At 45.1% G+C, this 18,235-nt stretch overlaps 1 protein-coding gene across 43 annotated transcripts in view; it reads right to left on the reverse strand.

The window, feature by feature from the left end:
- Positions 1-18,235, reverse strand: part of SORBS1 (sorbin and SH3 domain containing 1) — a 231,558-nt gene that overhangs the window by 174,015 nt on the left and 39,308 nt on the right. The window contains exon 1 of one of the 43 annotated variants that reach the window (XM_086680433.1): positions 16,476-16,625. The exons of the other annotated variants lie outside the window; for them this stretch is intronic. The gene's annotated coding sequence lies outside the window, so the exon portion shown is untranslated. Of the gene's footprint in view, positions 1-16,475; positions 16,626-18,235 lie in introns of those variants that run through there. 43 annotated transcript variants of the gene reach the window in all.

Below are 18,235 nucleotides of genomic sequence, written 5' to 3' on the forward strand. Positions count from 1 at the left end.
GGTGATGAAAACGTTCTGGATTAGGTAGTGGAAATAGTTGTACAACACTGTGGATATACTAAAAAACACTGAATACTTTAAAAGGGTTAAAGTAGTGAATCCTGTGTTACATGAATTTTATGTGAATAAAAAAAAAAAAATGAAAGTGCGAGACTAGAACAGAGGCTGAAAACTGAAGGCTCAGAAGGCCACACCTGGCCTACCGCATGTACTTTAGACCCAAAGAGTTTTTGATATATCTGCACAATTTAAAAGCCAAAGACTTTGTCTGTAGAGGTGGTTACACAAGTCTGCACTTGATAAAACTGCACAGAACACACGCACATGCATGTGTACACACAAATGAGCACGTACATAAACTGAACTAGCAAACCCCCTGTAAGGACAGTAGATTACAACAGTGCCCATTTCCTGGTCTTGATGCTGAGCTGTAATTATGTAAGGTGCTACCACCAATGGAAGCAGGGAGAAGGACATACAGGGCCTACAGCCTTTTTCACTTCCTGTGAATCTAGAACTACAGTAGACCCTTGAACAACATGGGTTAGGGGTGCCTACCTGCCACTCAGTCAAAACTCCCTGTATAACTTTTCACTTCCCTAAAACTGAACTACCAAGAGCCTCTTGTTGACCAGAAGCCTTACCAATAGCATAACCAGTTAACACATATTTTATATGTATTATATACTGTATTCTTTTCTTTTTTAGAGAAACAGAAAGAACATGCATGCAAGTTGAGGAGAGGGGCAGAGAGAGAGAATCCCACAACCCAAGATCATGACCTGAGCCAAAAAATCAAGAGTTGGACACTCAATCGACTGAGATACAGAGGCGCCCCTGTATGCTGTATTCTTACAATAAAGCTAGAGAAAGGAAAATGTCAATAAAATCATTATGGAAGAAAAAAATACATTTATAGTGCTGTAAATAATCTGGGCATAAGTGAACCTGTGCAGTTCAAATCTGTGTTGTTCAAGATTTAACTGTCGTTCTAAATTAAAAGGAAGAAAGCCAAGATTTTACCTTTGCACTCCTTAAAATAACAAGATCTGGTAACACTGGGCCTCAAGGACAACAGCTGGATCGAGCTGGGTAGTAGCTACCCCCCCTTAGAGGGGCATGGCTCTCAGATTGGTCTCCCTAAAGACCAAGCACAAGTGTCACTGCCATTTACCATGCTTGGACTGCTTCTTCTCTTAGAGAAATATTTCTCTATCAACAGTAAGAAAATGATGGACCAAGAGGGTCTTATATTTCCAGATAAAAAGGGAGATTGCAAGATCTGTGAAAGTGAAGAACATTCCTAAGATTGGAGTTGACATCTCCTACCCTTCATGGCTTGTTACCTGCCGGACTTCGGAGGCATTTGAGGCTTGGACCCCTGGACTGTACCTCTTTAGGACCAGATTTCTTGCACTAAGTCAGCAAATAAATTTCAAAACCACACCACTGAGGAAAAAAACACAGCTTAAGTATACACAGTATCCCATTCTTCCCTAAATATTTTTACTCTTTTCATCTTACCTTTCCTGAGAACACAGGACTCCGCTCTCAGCCACCAAAAGGAAAGGTCCCACCCCTTATGCATGATCACATCCAGATAAATAAGCAGTCCTTTTTTCCATTGAAACTGCAGTTCTATTCAGTAGGGGAGGGAAAGAGCCCTCAGGGCACACATTCCCCCACCTTTCCCATCACACCACCACCCCACCCCCAGAGAACGTGCTTGGAATGCAAGTGTCCCTGACGAGGGGGCAGGGCAAAGCCACAGAACCCAGGTAAATTGCCCAGTGAATGCTTTGAGTGCAGTTGTTTCCAATCAGGTTACACAGAAGAATCACCTGGGACCCTAGACTGAGGACTTATAATACCCCCTCCTCAGGTGACACGAAGACTGCCCAGTATTGATTCATCCCGTGGCCTTTGCAAACCACGAATTTAGAAATCCCTTGCTACTCTGGGCAGCCGGGCAGGACATGCCTCTCCAGTACACAGATGCTAGAGCTGGGCTGTCCTGTAAGGTAGTCACTAGCCACTCCTGGCCACCGAGCCCTTGAAATGTAGCTAGTATGACGAAATGTTCTCTGAAGGTAGCACACATACTGGATTTTGAAGACTTGGTATGGAAAAAAAAGAATGTAAAATATCTCATTGACATATTTTATACTGATTAAATACTGAAGTATTTTAGATATACTAAGTTAAAGAAAATGTTTAAAATTAATTTCACTCATTTCTCTTTACCTTTTCACTGTGGCTACTAGAAAATCTTAACACATACAGTCATGGTCAACATTCTAGCATGGGGATTAAAGCCATAATGGAAAAAATGAGGACTTCAGTCAAGCCTGGTCTCCACCTACCAAATGCATGATCCTAAGCAAGCTATTAATCTCTCTGACACTGTTTCCTCCCCTGTGCATGGCATCATAACATACAGCACACTGGGCTGAGTATAAATGAAAAAGGCACGGCATCTTCCAACAGCTGGTACTCCACACCTGCGCACTTTCCTCCCTTCTCCCAACTTCCTTAACCCTAAAACCTGAACCCAAGATCTCCTGGCATCAAACTTACTAACCGCAATGCCCACTTCTCCACAGTGGCTGCAGGTGGCATAGTGGTTCTCCATCCAGAGGGTACAAAGGAATCACCCCATCCCCCAGAGACTCTGATTGTCCACTTGGTATATTCATTACTTACGAGAACCTTGGAGCATCCTGATGCCCGTGGTCTAGGAGTCCCCCAGAAACACTTACATGGCTGAGAAGTGTGACCAACACCATGAGGGCTGCCTTGAGATTTCTGAGGCCACCGTCAGTGAGTGGGGCCAGCCCGAACAAGGCAGGTGTGGCCCAAGGAGAGGCCAGGGGCTGACCAAGGCCTTTCACCTGCAGAGGGCTGCTTTCCTGACATCTTTTAAATCTAGGTGGGAAACAACCATCTGCCCTGGACATTGTTTCAAACACCAGAAGGCAGCTGACACTTCCTGTCCTCACACAAGGCCCCTTAAGAGGATCAAAAATTACAGGTAATTTTAAGGTGCCCAAAAGCTTGGCAATTGGGCTTAAAACAAAACAAAAAACTATCCCACTAACAACAGGGTAGGAACCAGGGCAGGTCCCCTTTCCGCCCTTGCCTAGTGCCCAAAAGCACCTATGCTTGCCTGAACTTTCTCAATGCTCAGGCCAAAGATTTGGGTTCTTCTGCAGAAGCACCTCTCCTGCCCTCCAAGGAGCCCAGAAATGGGCCAGGACTCCCTCCACGCACAGACCTGCACATTCCAGCAGCCTGCTTATTCCAGGGCCGTCAGCCGCTGGAAGAAGTCCTCTTACTGAATGTGAATGCTGGATGGGCAGAGCACATGCAATGGACCCCTGGAGGCACACTGGCAGAAGAAAGAACTCTATCTAAACCAGGCACCGCTCCTTCCCTTGGTTTAAAAACCCTCTCTGGGGGCGCCTGGGTGGCGCAGTCGGTTAAGCGTCCGACTTCAGCCAGGTCACGATCTCGCGGTCCGTGAGTTCGAGCCCCGCGTCAGGCTCTGGGCTGATGGCTCAGAGCCTGGAGCCTGTTTCCGATTCTGTGTCTCCCTCTCTCTCTGCCCCTCCCCCGTTCATGCTCTGTCTCTCTCTGTCCCCAAAAAAATAAATAAACGTTGAAAAAAAAAAAAAAAAACCCTCTCTGTGCTAAGTCACCTCCATCTCAAACCAGTACAAAAGAACAATTTCTTGGAGAACAAAAATTTAAATATTCTTCCCCAATAAGAGTTCCATCAGTAAGACAGCCAGTAAACTCAACCTTGTCCTTTTTCTCATGGCAAATTAATTATGGAAAAAATACAACATAAATGAATCGCTGCATTTCCCCCCACTACTGAACTGCCTCGTATTTTTTCTGCCAATGGGTACAAAGTGATTAGGCACTGAATCTGAGAACTCTGATATATTTATATTTAGTGCAGGAAAATTATCTAGAGTTTGTTCAGAGGGTAGGAATACCACCTGCATGCTGACTCTGGCACACCAGTCACAAACCCCACCACGGGGGCATTTCCTCCAGATCACCCACCCTCTAGAGTCTGCTTCTCATGTCCTTCTGTCCCTCGGCCAGCCCGCCTCCCAGATAGAACACACCAGATGAACATCAATACAACTGGGTCACCACGCAGTACAGTCTCCACTTGGTAGCCATGTAAGCAAACAAGCCAGTCTAAACAGAATAAAAATTTTAAATGTTATTGGATCTTTGCTGAACACCAACAAGAGGGAATAATGCATGGGGAGCTATCTTTAAAAGTCCTCCTCCTTCTCTACTGCTTGTATCCTTTAGACACACAGTAGCCATTCTTCTAAGTTGGCTCCTCTCCTTCTCCTCACTCTTCTCAACCCCCAGCCCATAGACACTTCTTCCTCCCTCTCCTTTCCCTTCTCTGGCATTTCTTCTTCTGTCACATGAGCATTGGGTCTTCTCAGATACAAACACAGCCCCTCCTTACACACACACACACACACACACACACACACACACACACACACACACACACACACTGACCACCCCCAGCACCTGGTCCTCCAACTTTGCTTCTATTTGTTGCCCTAATTCCATATTAAAAAGGCCCAGAAGCTGAATTAACCAGGAAAAATTCTCCTAAGAAGGTGGGGTAACAAGCTGAGTAACAGACAATAGAATTCTGTTTAGCAGAGAGAAGAGAAAGCCCCTGGACGTTCACAGTGGCCTGTGGCAAGGGACAGTGAGTGCTAAGCTGATGCCCAGTGGTGCTATGTCACCAGCTTCAGAAAAGATACTCTTTATACCCAGGTTAGACCTCTGCTGGATACAGAGCGCCAGCACAGCCATTCATAAGCCACATTGGCTCAGCTTCCAAAAGCTGGGTTTATCCACCACTCCATTAATGGGGATAAAGGAGTATACGGAGAGGGGTATTTCCCAGATCTCTGTCGACAGCAGAAACTCATCCTGGTGCATGGAGAGGTTACTGATCTGAATGTGTGGAACTGTGGGCTGAGCGCCCCGAAGGTCTTCCGAGATTGGCTCTACTTCCGCGGATGGCTTTGTTCCTTCATTCGCCCTGCACTGAGGCGGTGAGGAGAAACAGGGAGAGAGTATGATGAGGATGGCCCAGCCTCGACTTTCAAGGAAGGAAGCAGAGAGGACAAGCCATGCAAGGTAAAAACTGATAAGAGTGGTGTCTGGCTGACACAGGGACAACCGCGTGGCACAAATGAAAAAATGCTAACCTAAGTTCTGGCTCTGTTTTGGATTAGCTGTGTGGCCTTGGGCAAGTTCCTACACCTCTCTGAGCCTACTTCCATTCCTGCAAAATGAGAAGGCTGGCCATAGGTGATCAGAGTTCCTTTCCAGCAGTAACATTCTAGGTGTCTATGATTTTAAGGATACCTGCTGTGGGGGGTCATGAACAAACAGGTGGGGAAGAGAAAGGCAGACAAGAAGAGGAGTGTGGAGTACAAACGATTCCAAAATCTCATTAGGATCACTGACCATCACTATGAAAATGCTCTCTGTACTTTCTAAAGCTGCAGTTGTCAAGCATGGTCGGCAGCCACAGATCAGTCTATGGGCTCATTAAGCCAAACAGAGCGATGTGCACGCTGTACTTGGCGCAGGCCATTTGCTTAAGGGCAGTGCCTTCCTCCCACACTGGGGAGACCTTCCTTATCCTAATGAAGGCCCGAGTTCATCCGCTCTGGTTGGCAGATGAGCAGACAGGCTCAGAAGAGGCTGAATGACTCCCTGAGCCACACAGCTTGGAGGGGCAAAACCAGGGAAGAAGCCCAGACTGTCTGACTCCTGATTCCCCGCCCACCATTAAATGCCAATTAGATAACTGTGTGGGATCCCCGCAAGGCTTGGACACTTAGAAACCCCACGCAGATGCACCTAACTGGTCCAAGAGGATGGGGGAAGATTCTGCAAAGGGGAGCCAAAAGCAGCGTTTCCTTCCCCCACCACCTTGACAGCAGGTCGATCGCCAGCTGTAGGGGGGTGGTATCCACCTGCTATCTTATTACACATACACATTTCCATATTTAAGCAATGCAGGAGTTGGCTGGTACTCTAGAACTGAGGTTCTCTAGCTCCTGGGGTCCAGTGGAAACCACATACAAAGGTCCTACCACTCTGTAAAAAAGTGCCCAAGGGCAAGCCATTTAACATCTCAATGCCTCAGTTTCCTTGTCTGTAGAATAGGGAAAACAAGAGTACCTACCCTCATAGGGTTAGGAGGAGGATTAAAAGAGGTAATACATGTTTAAGTGCTTACAACACAATGTTAGTTATTATTATAATTTTTCTAGGGAGGAGTCCAAAGTTTTCATCAGATTCTCAAAGGGGTCTATGACCCAAAAAAATAAGAACCCCTGTTCCACACGGTCTGCTTGGCATGGAACTGAGGTCACCCTGTGGGAAGAGAGGTACCTTCCCCAGCTTCCTCATCCTTCCAGGAGAGAGGGATTTGATGCTTTCTATGCCCTCTCTCTTGGAGGAAAGAAAAATGTTAAGAACGCTGACGAATGGCACCGAAGACACAAACTCATCATTTCTGTGGCTGGGCAATGCGTCCGCACACCCCTTAAGGCCCCACTCGAAAGGTGGGAAATTAGAAGGAGTGACCAAATCCCAACTCCAGTTTCAGACCTGGGGATAAGCCCCCTGCGACCTGGCCTGCCAGGGTGCAAGGACAGCAGCCATGGCACCCTGCCCACTGCCTCCATTGCCAGGGTCTGGCCACCTTCCCCACACCTCCTCCTGAGGACCTGTGAACACAGGGCCCACGAGCAGGTGATGTGTTGGGATGTGAAGAACACCTGAAGCTGAGGTCCTGGTCTGGAAAGAGCCGACTAAAGAGGAAAGGGATTAAAGAGAAAGGGTACGGGGCGCCTGCCTGGGCGGCTCAGTTGGTTAAGCATCTGACTTCGGGCTCAGGTCAGTATCTCATGGCTTGTGAGTTTGAGCCCCATGTTGGACTCTGTACTGACAGCTCAGAGCCTGGAGCCTGCTTTGGAATCTGTGACTCCCTCTCTCTCTCTCTCTCTCTCTGCCCTTACCCCGCTCATGCTGTCTCTCTCAAAAAATAAATAAATGTTAATTTTTTTTTTTTTTTTTTTTTTTTTTTTAAAGAGAAAGGGTATGGAAAGTGTAAGATGTAGGAAGCAACTTAAATCCTGGCTTTGTGGCTCTTTGGCCTCATGACCTTGGACAAATTACTCAACCTCTCAGAGCCTGTCTCCCCATCAATAAAATGGGGGCTATTTAACAGTCTTTGCTTCGCAGAGGAGTTGTGAATATCAAACAAGATCTGTATACACATTTAACACAGTATCTGGCACTCCATGTGTGCTCACTCGGCTGATGCCAATTATCACTGCCATGATGAGGATAATGAGGAGGTAGACAAAGCTTAGCATAGTCACGAAGTCTTACTGTATCATTATTGGTTTGGGGCTGTTTAGATGTTGTTGCATTAAAAATAAAATCAAGGCAAATTTATGGGAAGTATCAGTATCAGTACTAGAGGGAATACAGGGTCCTGGGCCCCAAACACAGAAGAGCTCTAACTGCAGAACCCCAACTGTGGGTCCTTGGCTCAAAAAGTTTCACACAGGCAGCAATAAAGATGGAGAACATAGATGTGCCTAACAGTAGAGCCAACTCAAACATCACACCTTCAACCCCAGCTGGAACAGCATCAACTCCATAAAGTAACCCAGGCAACAATTAGAGGCAGTCTATCTTTGATGGATCAACTAGAGGGGAATTACTACTTAATAACCACAGTGTTGGGTTAGATGAAATATTTCAAAGCAGGGACATTTATAAGAAAAATATAAGCATGAAAGAAAAAATAAAAGACAGGCATCTTTGATGGTTAAAAAGACTGGGGCCTACAGTTCCCAAGGCAGTACTGGTGCTCAGTGTCCCTGGGTCCACTCTGTCATCCCTCCTGTATTCTCCACCTTGTTACCTCATTGGCAGACTAGGAATGAGTTTGAAAGCAACCATGCTTTTCTTTTTCCCCAAATAATTTTCTCCAATACAGATGAATACGTGTTCATCACAGGGGCACCTGATTAATACAAGGTCATCATAGGAGCTACCTGGGCAGCTCAGTTAGTTAAACATCCGACTCTTGATATCAGCTCAGGTCATGATCTCACAGCCATAAGATTCTCTCTCTCTCTCTCTCTCTCTCTCTCTCTCTCTCTCTGCCCTTCCCCTGCTCGCTCGCTCTCTGTCTCTGTCTCCAAAATAAATAAATAAACTTAAAAAACACATGTTCATCATAGAAAGCTGGGAAAACAAATGAAGTTCTCAAAGAAAACACAATAATCCAACTACCAATGTTAACATGTTGATTTCTTGCTGCCAGTTTCTCTCTTTACGGCAAGTCATTTTTATTTAAAGAATGATTATACACAGCTTTCCTAAGATGGCAAGCATCTCTAAAGAATCAATAAAAGCAGTAGTAAGAATCAAGGGAACTTTAGACCTGGTTGACAAAAGGGAGACAATCATGCATGTGTGTGTATGCGTGCACACACACACAGGTCTCGCTTCTCAGAGGCCTCTTAAACTCACAATACAGGATTGGTCACTATGGCCATAACTGAACTAAAAACTTAAACTTAGAGGATCAAAAAGGAAGTCCACCCACTAAAACAATGCTCTGTAAGTATCTAAAAGTCTAGCATTTCAAACAAGCATTTTTAAAAACACATTTTTTAAAAACCCAAAACCTATGATGTGTTCCTTGGCATGAATCTGGGTTGGTTCCTGGTGGGGTTCCAGGATAGAATTTCAAAAGATACTGTAATTATTCCTCATGTCACTGATACCATTCTATCAGACTCAAAGAAATCAAAATCATAATGAAAAATAAAAATAAAACTGAACCTCTCTGGCAACACACTCAGTGCTTAGAAAACATTAACTTTTACCAGCATCTTTTACAGTTGCCTCTTAAAATCATTTTTAATACTGCTTACGCAAGAGTAATGGGGGGAGTTGTTGACTAGTTTCAACAAACTCTACCTTCAAGGTTGCCCTCACCTATTTAATGGAGTTCCAGACAAGGGCATCAGTTCAGTAGGAAAGAACTTTCCAATGAGATGAGCCACCCAACACTGAAAGGGGTGGCCTCTTGAAAGAGTGCCCCCCCCCCCCCACCGCTGGAGGTGTGCAAGGACAGCTGTACAATGTAGTTTCTAAGGTCCCTTTAACTTTAACATTCCGAGTCTTCATTTCTCACAGTGGAAGTCCTGCCATGTTGCCTCCCCTCATTCTTCATGAATGAGCAAGACTGTAAAATCCCTGCTGTAAGACCAGCGAAGTCTTCCCCAGAATTCAGAAGGGCCATAAATAGTGGCAAAGGGCAGAAGGTAGGAGCCACTCACAAGCCAAGAGAAAATAGGTAAGGTCAGGGGCACCTGGGTGACTCAGTTGGTTGAGCGTCTGGCTCTTGATTTCATCTCAGGTCATGATCTCATGATTTGTGAGATTGAGCCCTGCTTGGGAATTTCTCTTTCTTTCTCTTTCTCTCTCTCTAAATTAAAAAAAAAAAAAAAAAAAAAAAAAAAAAAAAAAAAAAAAAAAAAAAAAAAAACATTAAAAAAAAACAACAAAAAACAGGCAAGGCGATTGGAACGACCTCTAGAATTGGACAGAGAATTCAGAGGTGTCTGTGGGTGGCTCTAGGAGCAAAGTAAAACTCTTGAGGCTCAGAGTAGGGTCTACATGCCTTACCCAGAGACGACTGTAGCAGCTTTTCTGAAACAGGTGACACTTTTTAAGACTTCATACAAATTCCTCAGGGTCCCCAGAACACAGGCATCTCTACCACAGTCTTGCAAACTTTCAATATCACCAGTCAAATGCAGACAGAAGCCTCCCTTTGACGGCTATCCCAGAATGGAGAGTTCAAGGAAGGTACCTTCTAGGACTCCCAAGACGCCCAAGTCTGGCAAACAGTGGCCCTCACCATTAACTAGGATAGTGGCTTTTCTCCATACTCGACTTTTATGGAAAAGCAAAGGAAAACAAAAGAAGTTGATATTTGGTCTAAGAAAGCAACATCCAGGAGATGCCCTAATTCAGTTCAGATTCCAACAGGCTCTTAGTTTTGGTTGGTTCATGGAGCTAGTAACAATGCATGGCCCAATTCAAACCTAGAACATAGAATTTTGGAGAGATTTCAAAAGTCTTATTGGCAAGATGACAAAAAGCCAGAAGATGTGAATGTCACTCCACATAAGGAACCTTTGTCCCTCTAGGATAAGGCATGATACTCATGACTTTGAGAGAGGACAGGATTTTTCTTCCTCCAGAGATAATAGGGGATAGTGCACAGGGAGGGAGAAGAGAGCTAAACGCTCATCTTATATGGTGAGGAGTCAACAGATAATGCCCCAAAGCAGCAAAACATGCAAGTTATTGAGAAATGTGAAAGTAAATACTAGATGAATCCATTAAGAATTGTAAGTGACTGCCACTGGGGAATGGGGGTAGAGGTGAGGAGGCAGGAAATCATGGTCCTGTAAGACTGATTCTTAAAACTATATGGGTGTGTAACTTTGATAACAACTACAAATTTTAAAAGGAAGGAGGGGGGAGGGGCTAGGGTACCTTGGATGCATCTATTTCCCAACTTAAGTTTTCATTTAAAAAAATAATACATTAGGGTTGGGGAGGGAAAAATACTACTTGAGGTAAATAATATTATTTCCAGATGTTTTAATAATTTTGTCCTGATTAAAGTCATACTGTTCATTGGAAAAAAGAAAAAGTTAGAAAATAACACCCCTCCAAAACAGGGAGAAAAAGGAAAAATCCTAATCACCATCCAGAGGTAACCACTGGATGACTTGGAGGTAGTTTCTTTTTACATATGTGCATATGTATATACATAGATCAATAAAAACAGAATTTTCTTTCTTTGGATTCATCCAACGATCATAAGGGGAGAAGGAATCTTTTCAAAGGTATTAAATTGGGCCTTAGCTTCTTACTTATCAATAAAGATTTCTTTCTGTAAGGATAGGCAGATCAGGTTGTCATATTTTAACTACATGACACATTTACAAAGAAAAAACAAATCCTTTTTTGCTAATGATTGGGATTTCCTCAGAATTCTTAGACCCAAGACTGCAGCACTGGGGCAGAGGCCTTCCTTACTGCAAATTGGTTTCACCTCAAATTGTGCTGTTTTCTCTTTGTGTCTTCTTTCTTCCTGTGCAAGTCTCTTTGCTTTTCTGTCTTCCTGCCCACCGGTCCCTAGCTTCCCTCCCCACTCCACTCCCGTCTCCTGTTTTAGTCCCCTCTCTCACACCTGTACCTTCTTCCTGCTGCCTTTGCTCAACCTGAAGCACTATGGAACTGAACTCATCTTCTAGCTATTTTTTGCATTTGCAGAATAGATTGGTCTTTAAGTTTAAAACAGGAACACAAAGTGTTCCATTTAGCCATTTTCTAAAGACCATTTTGAAGATTAAAAAAAATTTTTTTTAATGTTTATTTATTTTTGAGAGAGAGAGAGAGCAGGGGAGAAGCAGAAAGAGGGAGACACAGAATCGGAAGCAGGCTCCAGGCTCTGAGCTAAGCTGTCAGCACAGAGCCCAACGCAGGGCTCGAACTCATGCAGTGTGAGATTACGACCTGAGCTGAAGTCGACGCTTAGCCAATGGAGCCACCCAGGCACCCCTCCCCTCCCTTTTTTTAAACAAAGGCAGCCGTGAGCCCCAGTGCCTAGGACCTGGCCAGGAAACCCTCAGAAAGAAAAAGAGCTCAGACCCCTGCCTGGAAAAGCCAGTGCAGATCTGTAAGACTCCTTGTGTGGGCAAGGGAGTTTCTCAGGGAGACCAGGTAGAAGGACTAACGTCAAAGTCAACTCACACTGTACCTGGGTCACTTGCAGGTGGAAGGGGCACATACCCAGTCCCGCTTCACCTGGGGGTGGGAGGGTAAGTAGTAGCTCCAGAAGGCAAGCCTGAAACTATCAGGGTATCCAGCTAAAGAACCACCTACTCCTCTCTCCATCCTTCTGAGAGGGACCTGCCTCTTTTTCTCAGCTTCCAAAATGAGTCTCTTTTTCCCCCACGAAAGCTTCTTTTAAAATCAGGTCACCCCCATCCTACACGTAGAAGATTTTTTTTATAATCCAGATGCTGGACATATCTTAAAAGAGATTTTTGGGTTCTGTTTACTCTTTGAAATGTAAGCTCTCTCTCCCCTGGCCCTAACAGATCTGTGCATTTCATATGGCTGCCCTTTACAGCTCCAAGTATCTGAGAAAAAAAATATTGACCAGGACAGACCCAGGCACAATCCTAGGTCTGCAACAAGAGGCCTCCCACATAGAGAATGTGGATCTGTTCTGGGTAATCCCTCACCCAGCCCTCACTTCTCATTTTAGCCCTGTGCTCTTAATGCGCTTCTTCCCATTAGATGCTTCCCAGACACAAGCACGCAGGGCGCTGCATCTCCTGCACGTCCCAGAGCCCACGTCTAAAAAGGAATAAGGTCTGTTTGACAGGCTTGTATCTCCAGGAATGAATACTCCAGGAATGAATACTGGTTCTTAATGACCTCTGCATTCTTCTCAGTAACTGTTCCCAAGCCATCTCCTTATGAAGATACATGAAAACTAACGGGGGGAAAAAAATGACAGCACAAATAAAGCAGTTTTGCTTTCCCCAAGTATTTCCTTAAGAAAGTCAGGCACTAGCTTCAGTTCTGAGAAATAAACCGGTAAATTCCCATACAGTAAGTTTGCTACAAATGATGTAGGCAACGGGGTTGGGTGGGGGGATTGGTGGAGGGGTGAATAGAAGGGATGGACCGGTTCTCATCAAAGAGCAGCAAGATGAGACGTGTTTTTACACAGTGGCAAATGTTCCTTTTGGACTTGCTTCAAACCTGTGTGTGGGCTGATTCTCTGAAATAAACAAAATTCTCTTGTATAACAGAGGTTAGGGGTGACTAAGAGAGTGAGGATTCTGACGGAAAAGAAGTCACCCACAAATCCCCACCTCTGACTAAATAAGATCAGTTCTACCCGCACTGGGTCTGGAGTCGGCAAAGCCAGACAAGGGATGTGGTACCATATCCAAGTGTCCGTGTAACCCCAGATGGATGCATACGTGCTCCAGTTTAAGTTCAAAGACAACCTGAACAGCTTTGAGAGCACGGACATGCCCTGTTCCACCCAGCAAAGAGATGGAATGCCAATCCTGGCTTCAGTCAGCAATCATACGCCACCACGGGAGGCGTGATGTCCTGAACAACAGTTGGCCAAACACGTGTAAGGGAGGTGCAGCTGCTGGGCTTTCATGTTTACCAGGAAGAAAGAGTGTTGATTTTGCAGATTTCTGATCATGTTTTTACAGCCAGTGTTATTCCCAACCCGTTTTAAAATGCAATCTGAACAACACCCCTTTCCTCATGAGTCTCCTTGAACTTAAGTGGTTCCATTGGCCCCGGAAGCCCTTTGGTCTCTACCGGCCACACCTGAGTTTGGCCAAGCAGCGGGGTAAAGGGAAGCAGAACCTCCGCAATGGCAGCACGGGCAGGAGAAGAGTATTAGATTCAGAGGCAGGCCACCTGGGCTTACAACCATGGTCCCAAGCAGCTGCAAGATCTCTGTGGGCCATCTAGGACCATCCGGGGAGGACTCTTGTCGCTCCAATGGTCTTTGGGTCTGTGGTTGTACTATACGGATTTCATGCTCTTACTTTAAATTTAGTTACCCAAACGCAAGAAACCACGAAAATTAAAAAGGAATAGAATGAACTGAGAAGTTACTTTAGACCGAACAGAATGGGCAAAGCACTCGGCAATCTTGCCGCAGGGACCTGGCATGCCACCATAGAAATGATCCGGCTAGAAAGAGCCATTTACAAAATGCTGAGGGTTTGCCCAGGCCCTTTTGAAAACTGGGTTTTTGGGTTGTTTCCTGAATTTTTTCCCCACAATCCTGAACATTGACTATTATGTAGAAAAAAGAAAAAGAAACATTTAAAGGGACAAAATAGATCCTTGGGAGACACAGGAAAAATGCTGTTTGAAGTAAGGGCCTTTTCTTTCTTTCTCATACACACACACTCAACTAGCCTTAGGAGTAATCTGCTGCCACAGCTGATACCCAGCTAACTCTGTTGTAGCCAGAAGCTTCTGCCAACCACTGAGGCAGTGGAATAGTTATCTGACCAGGTCCCTTCCTGATGCTGGTCCATTATTGGTGAAAACCTCAAACTTCAGTTAGGGCCCAGACTTGCCTGGAGCTCCCTCCTTGGAAGTACTATCTGACAGTAATCCTCAAGGGCCTGTACTAAAAAGAAAACACACACACACACACACACACACACACAAACTCTCCATGTAAAACACTGGATGTCAAGCCAGTTCTAGACCCTTATTGCCATGGTCTTGAGATCTGTGCAGGCATCAAGCAGTGGCCAGCCCAAAAACATCATAGTGAACCTACCTATCCTGCCACTGATTAGATATCTATAGGCCCAGTGCCATCTAGACACAACTTCCATAATGCTTACAACAAAAACACAGAGATAAAAATCAGCCCAGTGAAAGCTAGTCAGACAGCCATATAAAGCAAAAGAAGTTAAAAACTCATTATCAGTCATAAGAAGTTGAGAGAATGGATCAAGTGTTGGCCACAAAGGTCACCCAGACTTTGCACTAGACCTTGGGGTAGGCATAGTTTAAATGGAATATGATAGAAGGTAAAAGATCTCTTTAGTGGCCAAAACAGAAATCCCGAGGCTTTCTTCTCCTCAAAGAACCAATGGCCGGGTCATCTGTTGGCCAAGAAAGCCAACATTAAACAAACCACCCCCCAGCCCCACAGCTTTGTCTTAGGTATGGAAATATAGACTCGAAGGAAAACAGACATCCAAGCAGGGGCCCCTGGGTGACTGGAGTAAAAGTGCCCACCACATGTTGGCAGACTGAAAAGTCAAATTCTCTTTAATTGTTTCCCTAAGTCTAGGTCTCAGATCCCTAAAAATCTCTCCAGACCTGAGAAATCAGTCTTTGAGGGTGTAGCCAGGGAATCTGTGTTTTAAACAAGCTACTCAATATGCAAAAGTGTGAGAACTGCTGCTAGCCTGTTCCAGCCTGCCTTCTTCTGAAATGGGGGTAATTAAGGGAAAAGTTGGGTATCTCAATTAGGAAAGAGATTTAAGCAGAAACCACACATGTCACGGAGACAGAGAGTAAAGTGTTAAAGCAATTAGTGGGAAATCTCTTAGGGTAAGAGAGAGAGAACATAAAGATGAGCCACCCAGCCCCATAGGGAGATTCTCCCTCTACTACAACCTTGAACGATCACAAGAAAGATGATTTCTTTACAGGAACCAAAGAGGGCTTCAGTTTGGGTGGATCTGAGCCAAGATCCATTGGTGAGAGTTCACCAATGTGGATGGGACTAAGTTTGGCCCAAAGCAACCTGCAAGAGATACCCTCTGCCCCTGAGTAGTGGAGACTTTCAAAAGCCACCCTAAGTCCTAAGGGATCCAAAGAAACAGAGAGGATGCTCCCACCCAATTCCAGACATCACAGACACTGACCTAGGGTCACCAGTGGCCACTCAGCTCTATGTGGCTACAACATGGCCTGCACAGACCACCACATGCACTATCCCCCAACGGTCCATGGGTTTTAGCTATCACTCTCTAGGCCTGAGGCAGTGGCAGGGCCGAGGGGCTCCAGATCTAAGTGGTATCTGTCAGTGGTTCTCAAAGTGTGGCCACCAACCCAACAGCATTAGCATCACACAGGAAAGATTTAAAAATACAAATCCTCTGCCCCCACTCTAGCACTACTGGATCAGAAAATCTGGAGGAGCTGCCCAACAATGTGTGGCTTAATGAGCCCTCCGGGCGATTCTGATAACAGCTGAAGTTTGAGAAGTGGCATGCTATTAATAATGTGAACCATAACAGTAAATCAACAAAAGTGGCATCCCCTCACATAGGCCTACAAAACATTTTTAAACATTATCTCATGGATACCCTCTTCTAGTCCTAAGGTCCTATAATTCAATTGAATCTCACACCAACGCTGAGGAAATAAAGCCGCATTATCATACCATTTTACAGGTAAAGAGATTGAGGCTCAGAGAAATGAAGTGACTGACACGTTGCCCCCATCTAGAGCTCACTCACTGACTAACCACAGAAGAGTGACAGAGACCTAACTCTAAGTAATTAAAAGTTACCAGTCTACCTCAAATTCTTTCCCCATGGCCCACAGGGAGACTGCAGGCAGCAGGAATGAAACTGGCATTCTTTCTTTCTATCTGGCCCACTCTTACTCACCTCAAGTGACTATTTCTAAGACCATCCTCCGTTAATGCTGGAATGGAACTGAAAAAGCAATTTTAAAACCACTGTGAGACAGATTCACTTAGTCTCAATGCTGACCTGACAGAGACAACAATCCTCAACGGGTAAGTGGGCCATGCTCCAAAAGTTCATTTATAAGTTGGAGGGCTGGGACTCAGATCACATTTTCCCCATGGACACAACATGGAGATGGTGGTTGGATCCCCAGGTCAAGCCACAAAACTTCATCTGCAAGAGGGAGAGGCAGAAGGGTACAGGTAGGTTTGGCAGTGGCCCAAATGGTTCAGATGCCAACTTTCCCATCATTAACCAACATGAGACAAAACTCAAGTCGCTTAGCCATTCTGAGCCTCAGTTTCTTCACCTAGAAATTGTAATACTCACCTTGCAAGGTTGCTGAAGAAATTAAACGACATTGTACATACGGTGCTTGCCACACAGTAAACATTAAAAAATATAAACTATAACCATTTGTTGAACTCCTAAAGTAGCAGTCATACTATATTTTTGCCCCAAAAACTATGAAGTTAAAAAAAAAAACAGCAAACACATAAAATTACAAAAGGATTGAGGGCAGGAGAATTGACTGCCTCCTACAAGACCAAGGGAAAGGAAGGAGGGTGGCTGGTCACTCATAATTCTCCCTTCTCGTCTGCCTCCAGTTCTTAGCTCAATTGTGACTTTTTTGGAAACCTTCCTTGGCCTCCCAGACCAGGTCAAATTTCTCCAGTGCATGCTCCAAAGGCCCCAAGTACTTCTTCACAACCTTACAAGCATTATAATTTTATCTTTAATCACTTAACGTCTATCTTCCCCACAACCCCATAAGCTCCAAGGAATCAAGGCCTAGGTCTGCTTATGCTCACAAAAGTGTCTTGCCCTGTGCCTGGAACACAGTAGGTCCTCAAATATTTAGAGAATGAATCCTACCAGGGCAGCTGGGCAGGGATGGGTAAAGGAAACAGGAGGTTATGTGCAGCTGGCTGTATGCACGAGTTGGTGGTCTAAGACTCAGGGTTACCTGGAGAAGCATGCAACTCTTTTTCTCTCCCCCCAATAAAATCAATCTGCCTCTGCCATATCACTCGGCCAGTAAAGGGAGGATTACTAAACCACAGGCGTCCCCTTCCAATGGGTGCATGTCCCGTAGGGCCTCAGTCTGCCCACGGGGCAAGTCCCGCATGAAGATGGTGCAGGAATGCAGGCAGGTTTGGGATTTACTGCAGTTTTCCCTACGTCAGACTCCATTAAAGAGGAGGGAAGGAAGACCCTACACTCACCCCAGCCTCAACTCTGAAGCAAGCCATGGAAAATGCTGTTAGCTGCAACGTAATGATGGTCTATATGTACCAGGGAACAGTCTGGGGTGATCCGCAAAACCTAATGAGGTGGGGGTATGGTTCCCATCCTAGAGATGAGGAAACAGAATCAGGGAAGTTAGCAGCACACTCAGAATCATATAGCTAATAAGCAGCAAAGCCAGAATTGGAACCCAAATTAGATCGCAGAGTGTTTGCTCTTAACCATATTCAGCTACCTATCCCCATGCTGACGCGGTGTAATTTTCTCCAGACCGTGAAGGACATACAGGCCTCGGTGAGCCAATGTAATGGTATAAATGCAGAAAGCAGACAATTCTACTCTGGGTTCTTCTACTACCATGTGGCCCAGAGTAAATCATTTTACCTCCCTGGATCCCAGGAGGCTTCCTTCCCAGTAATGTAAAAGAGGGGACTAGATGCCCGTTACTAGAGGAGACCCAGTGCATTGGGCACATACAAACGCCTGCCAGTCAAAACACATCACATCTTCCAGGCCTTCACCCAGGACCCCACCGT

Source organism: Puma concolor, chromosome D2, assembly GCF_028749965.1.
Source record: "Puma concolor isolate L17-30 chromosome D2, mPumCon1.1.hap2, whole genome shotgun sequence".
NCBI lineage: Eukaryota > Metazoa > Chordata > Mammalia > Carnivora > Felidae > Puma > Puma concolor.